The 6,000-nt window shown below is 59.4% G+C and overlaps 1 protein-coding gene across 1 annotated transcript in view; it reads left to right on the forward strand.

The window, feature by feature from the left end:
• KDM4B (lysine (K)-specific demethylase 4B) overlaps positions 1-6,000 on the forward strand; it is a 154,491-nt gene that overhangs the window by 87,948 nt on the left and 60,543 nt on the right. The window lies entirely within an intron of this gene.

The raw sequence follows: 6,000 nt of genomic DNA on the forward strand, positions 1-6,000 counted from the left end.
CTCCTGCCGAGCGCCTGTCTCTGAGTATCTGAGTATTCTATTTGAGCTCCTCATCTGTGTGCCACTTTCCCAGACCTAAGGCGGCTGCGCTCTGCAGCAGTCCGCAGCCTCGGTGTGCCACCCTCTTTAAGCACACAGGTGTTAAGTATCTCAGAGCCGCGAAGCCTTGACCAGCTGCCTTGCCTGACAGACTCCTACCTTGGGACAGACCCTGGCTTCAGGGCTGGGATTTCATTCACTTCACTCGAGTCTCTTCTCCGGAAGTGGGCCGGACTGATAGGACGGTTTGGGGAATGAGGGTGCCAGGCAGCGCAGGTTTAAGTCTCCTCTGTAGGAATCTCGTGTTTTTCAGAAGCTCAGTGCCAGGCAGGAGGTTGCTTTCCCGGGAACTAGAAGTTCTTTACCACCTGCTCTTCGTGCCCACCTGTGGGGGAGAACCCCATTCCTTGTATTCACTGCCTGCTGGAGAGCGGGAGGGAGCCTGTTTCCTCGTGGGTGGGATGTGCCCCCCAACTCGGGTAGGCCCCGGGCATCTGAGGGCCCCCAAGGGCCCATTGTTGTCAGGGTGACTGTCCATCCCTGCGGGGACAGGGAGCTGACAGCTTAGCTTCCTCTAGAGCACGGTTCCATCAGCCAGATGCGCTCACATCCAGCTCTTAGCAGCCCCTGCAAAAACCCTCTCTGATCAAAGAGAGGTGGGTGTAAAAATGCAGCCCAGGCTTTGTCTCCAACTCCGTCCACGATTCCTGGAGCATGCAGGCCGCGTCACTCGGACACCATGGATACAAACCCTCACTCCCCCGGCCCCTAGACCTGAGCAGAGCCCTGGGCTCAACTTCCATCTGGAGCAGAGGTCGATGGGGGAGGTGGCCCCTGCCCACAGCTCCACCTGTGATAAGTAGACAGGCTTTTCCATAATTAATCAAAACCTAGGCCGTTCATCTGTGGGCCACGGTTGAGCAGAGACCACCGGAGTCCCTGAGGGGGCCCTGAGGCTGCAGGGAACGGGCCAGGACCCCCAAAAGAGCGGGTTGTGGTTGCAGGGGCAGGATGACAGTGGGAGATTTTGGCATCTTCAAGAGGCAGAGGAGCAGGGCGCCCCTGCCAGCTTCATCCACACATGCCTTGGGGCAGATACGGAAGGAAGAATGTGCATTGTTGGAAATTGGGGAATACGGTAAACAGAGAAGTGGGAGCTGACCTTACCATCCGCTCAGCCGTGAGAAGGAGTGAGGCCCAGTGTGGGTAAGCCCTGAGGACACCCCACTCAGTGAGAGAAGCCAGCCCCAGAGGCCACACCGTGCGAGACCCCGTTTCTGTGAAATGTCCAGGACAGGCCAGTGCTCAGAGGCAGGAAGGGGTGTGTAGGTGTGGGGGCTGGAGGGTGACAGCGGATGCGGGTGGGTTTTCTTTGGAGGGTGAAAATGCTCTACATTTGAAGGCGAAGATGGTTGCCCCACTCTGTGGGTACACGAGCTGCTGCCTCGCACACCTGGTGAATTGTAGGGCACGCGAATCTCACTGAAATCGTCCAGAAACATCCTTCCCCCAGATCAGTTCTTAGCAGATGAGAAACAGTGATCCAGAATCAGAAATGGGCGGCCTTTCTGGAAGGCCGTCTGCCGTGGATGACATGTGTGTCTCCTGTGGCCTAGCGCTTCTCCTCGGGAACATGTGCACACTGGCTCCATGTCTAAGGATAGCTGTAGCCTCGTTTGTTGTAGTGGGAAGTTGTATGACCAGGGGTGGGTTGAGCCAGTGGAACGTTGTGCAGCCAGGAAAATGGGTTTGCTCCGTGGGGTGTGCTCGGTGTCTTTGGGCTTGGAGAGATGCACGCAGCACTTTAAGTGAAAAAATCAGCTCCGGACGGCGAGTATGGTGATTCCCATTTGTCCTGGGGTTGTGGGGTGGTGAGGTTGTGATTCTCAAGCTGGGAAAGGGAGATTTGCCCAACTATTGGTTGATACTAGTTTGATGTCATGGAATTTGGGATACCTTAAAAATACGTGCTAACTTTCAATATGGTTCTGTCTTTTTTTGTACTTAAAAAAAAAAAAAAACAAAACCACCACTTACTCCTCTTTTCATAGTCAGAGGCGCGTAGCTCTGGGGAGGGAAGAGGAGTTGGCCGTTCCTAGCTGCTTGTTGAGCAAGCTCCCCACAGTTCCCAAGTGGGAGAAGTTTTTGTTGTTGTTGCTTCGTTGGTTTGTTTTCAGAATGGGAATTAAAAACCAAACAAAAGGCCAAACACAGTAACTCACGCCTGTAATCCCAGCATCTAGGGAGGCCGAGGTAGGAGGACTGCATGACTCCAGAGGTTCAGGGCCAGCCTGGGCAACATCGTGAGACCCCACTCTCCACAAAAAGGGAAAACAAGACCAAAAAACAAAAACGGTGAAGACGGCAAAGCCTGTTCCCTTCCTTCCTGCTGAGCGGGTGAGGCAGTGCCGGAGAGAGGGCAGAGTGGCAGGTCCTGGAAGCCCAGCCCAGCATTGCTGAGCGCCTGCTATGTGCTGGGGAGGGATCCCAGCCCCCAGGTCTGCCAAGGAGAGGAGAGAGTGCAGAGGGCAGCAGGCTTGCCTCCCTGGCCACACGCCTTGCTCCTTGCCCTGACCTCACCAGGCTGAGGCTTAGGGAGCAGTTCTGGGTTCGTCTTGAGAGGTCTCTTCTCAACTAGAGCCGTCTCAGTGGTAACGTCTTCTCTCTCTCTCTCTCTCCCCCTCTCCCTCTCTCCCTCTTTCTCCCTCCTCCCCCCTCTCTCCCTCTTTCTCCCTCCTCCCCCTCTTTCCCTCTCCCCTCGCCGACAATATAACCCTCCGTCTAGTGCCATCTCTGGGCCTTGTCACTTTGGGAGGACCAGGGTAATGCAGTGACTTTGCCAAGGTCACATAGCAGGAGACCGGGCCCAGCGCACCCTTGACCTTCCTGTGCTTCCCTTGCCTCACTTGGAGGCACAAGCCGATGGGGCATCTGGGAGCCCACACCCTCCCTGCCCACCAGGTGTCTCCTGGGCCAGTGGCTTCCTGTCCTGGGCATGTGTCCTGTGCGCAGCCCGGTGGGGGCGGGTGGAGGGGCCTCAAGAGGCGGTGGCTCGGTGTCTCAGAGCAGAATCCCCGGCATGTGCTCCAGCAGGCAGGCTTTGTAGTGGGATTACTAACGGGGCAGATCACAAGGATGTTCCCGTTTCACTGGAAGAAATAAAATGTGCACGCAGCTGCCTTTCTCACGCCGAACTCAAGTTAGTCCTACAAGCCTGCACGCCATGTTAGATTAGCTCAGCACGCGGCCGGGCTGACCCCACGGTGGGTGGCGCCTGGTGCTGGTAGACAAGGGTCTGTCCTCCAGAGCCTGGGATTCAGCGGCGTCCCGAAAATCCCGTCACGTGGAGAGTTGATTGAGGATTAAACAGAGCGCAAGAGATGGGAAGCCCGGCTCGAAGGCTGGGGAGCCACGTGCTCTTAACTGGTTCCATGCCAGCTGTCTGTGGGTGAGGCCTGCTGCGCACCAGCCTCCCCGGGGACATCTCGGGCTCTCGGGAGGTGTCTGGCAGGGAGAACTTCTACTGAGCTTGGGAAGGGGACGACGACTTGGATTCCCCAGAAGCACCACCACCCATCTCCCCCCACCTCCCGCATCCGGCCGGGGCGGGGGCTCCGCAGGAACCAGGCCTCTCCTGAAACCCCAGCCCTGGGGTGTACTGAACTTAATTACTGTAAAATTCAAACCAAATTGTTTCTGCTGCCTGCGAGAACTGTGTGTTCCTTCTGTTTGGTAATGAGGCCGCCTGCTCCGGGTGATTAACCCGAGCCCAGGGGGAGGCGGCAGAAGGAAGGCGGGAGCTGGGGAAGGGTGGGAGGGAGGAGGGACCACAGAGGCCCGGGAAACTCCAGCCCCTCCTCTGACCCACTGGAGCCCACGCCGGCCTGTGCCCTGCCTTTGGCTTCCTGCCTCAGTGAGCCTCTGATTTATGGTGTTGCAGGGCTGGATGTAAAATATGTCTCCCTTGCTCCTTCTCCCTGATCTTCCCTGTCTCTCTGACCCTGGTCAGGGCTTTTGGGGCCCCTTCCCATGTGTGGGCTTAGGGGGGTGTCACAGTCATGCAGAAGCATGGGGAGAATCTACAGCTAAGACCATGCAGAGCGGGTCCCGGGCCGGGTCAGAGTGAGTGGGCCCTGTGCTGGCTCTTGGCCTAGTGTTTATGCTGCACGTCTAGAGGGTGAGCTAGGAGAGGAGTGGTCTGGAAAGAAGGCCTCGTTTAGTCTCTCCCCCGGCACTGCGGACATTGGGGCCCGATCCTTCTCTGGGCTGGGGCCATCCTGGGCACTGCAGGGTGCTGAGCAGCACCCCTGGCCTCCACCCACCCCATGCCAGGCACACCCCAACCCAGCTGTTTCAACCACAACGTCTGCAGACACATCCACTCCCATGGGGGCAGGGCCACCCATCAGACACCTGGGTCTCCGGGCTCCCTGCTGGGCCCCTCCCTCCTTTCTCCTGCTGCTCTCAGCTTTCGGGATCATGCCCTCTAATGCTCCCGGTTCTGCTGCCCAGGAGCTGCGGCGGGGGGTGGGGGGCACATCTCCCCAGAGGAGGGTCGGGGGCTTTTCTAGTCTGAGGCTCGTGATGTGGCTCCAGGGCCTTTGCCGGCTCAGCAGCACCCAGTCTTCTCTACCATCCTTCGTGGACGGAGCTGGTTCGGCGGCTACAGCTGGATGCTGCCTGGCATCTGAGGAGTGGGTCTGCTCACGGGGTCAGGCAGAGGCGGGACCCCCTCGAGGGGCACCGGCGAGGGATCCCAGGGCGTAGCCATCAGAGAAGGAGAGCCGGACGAGGGGGCTCACAGGGCCTGGCCCTGAGTCAGAACTGGTGGAGCCCTCCCCTCCCATATCAGGGCATCCCAGCTCATGGCCGATCTTCGGCCGTTGTGGATGAGTTGTAACCCGGAGAGTGAGAGAGAACCTCCAGGAGCAAGTGCTGGCAAGGGATTGCGGTGGGGGGCAGGCCCCTGCACCCCTGACTGCGTGTCCTCTCCCCACCCAAGGTGTGACCCTTCATGGGGCCCACAGTTCAGACCTGGAGCCGTCTGCCTGGGGACAGACCCTCCCCTCCTAGGGCCGTTCCTGTTTCCCTCCTCGGGCTGTTGGAAGTGACATGGAACAGCACTTGAGTGGCGCCTGGCACAGAAGCAGGACTGCCGTGGCCGTTGAGGCTCCTTCAGGTCAGCATGTGGAGGAGAAAGGCCGGTCCTGGTGGCCCGGAGTCAGGCGTGCAGCTGCCTGCTTGTCATGTCCCTGCAGGGGCTCACAACACTGATAGACACATGCGAGGCTGCTTTCATTTAGGGAGGGCCAGAGGGGACGTCGGAGCCTCCCCTGGCACCTGGTGGATGTGCGGGCAGCATGGAAGGCTGTGGAAGGCCATGGAAGGCCCGTGACCTTGCCTGGCCTGGCTGGCCCGGAGGGGCAGGGAGCCGCTCGCTGTGCTGCCGGGAATGGCCCCGCGGCCGAGGCCCAGGGAGCCCTGGGAGCGGGCACCTAATTGTTTTGTTGACGCGGCTGCCGAGTGCTTCCAGTGGGTTTCCTAATGAACTGGTTTGTTATCAGCCCCGCTGCAGCGCTGATAATTACATCAGAAACGGGGGGCCCGCTCATCCTTCCCATGCCTTCTGTGAGCCATCAGTGCGGGTGCGGGCGCCTCCGCCCTTCCTCAGTGTTTAACGCCTTGTGTGCCAAGGCACCTGCCGCCCATGCCCACCCCAGACAGATGGTCGAGATGGCTGTGAGAGGAGTGTGACCACCACTCGCCCCGGTCAGCATCCGCTGGGCGGTGGTCACCGCACAGGTCCCTGTTCATCCGCTGGGCAGTGGTCACCGCACAGGTCCCTGTTCATCCGCTGGGCGGTGGTCACCGCGCAGGTCCCTGTTCATCCGCTGGGCGGTGGTCACCGCGCAGGTCCCTGTTCATCCGCTGGGCGGTGGTCACCGCGCAGGTCCCTGTTCA

The sequence above is a fragment of the Colobus angolensis genome, unplaced genomic scaffold, assembly GCF_000951035.1.
Source record: "Colobus angolensis palliatus isolate OR3802 unplaced genomic scaffold, Cang.pa_1.0 Scaffold22, whole genome shotgun sequence".
Taxonomy (NCBI): domain Eukaryota; kingdom Metazoa; phylum Chordata; class Mammalia; order Primates; family Cercopithecidae; genus Colobus; species Colobus angolensis.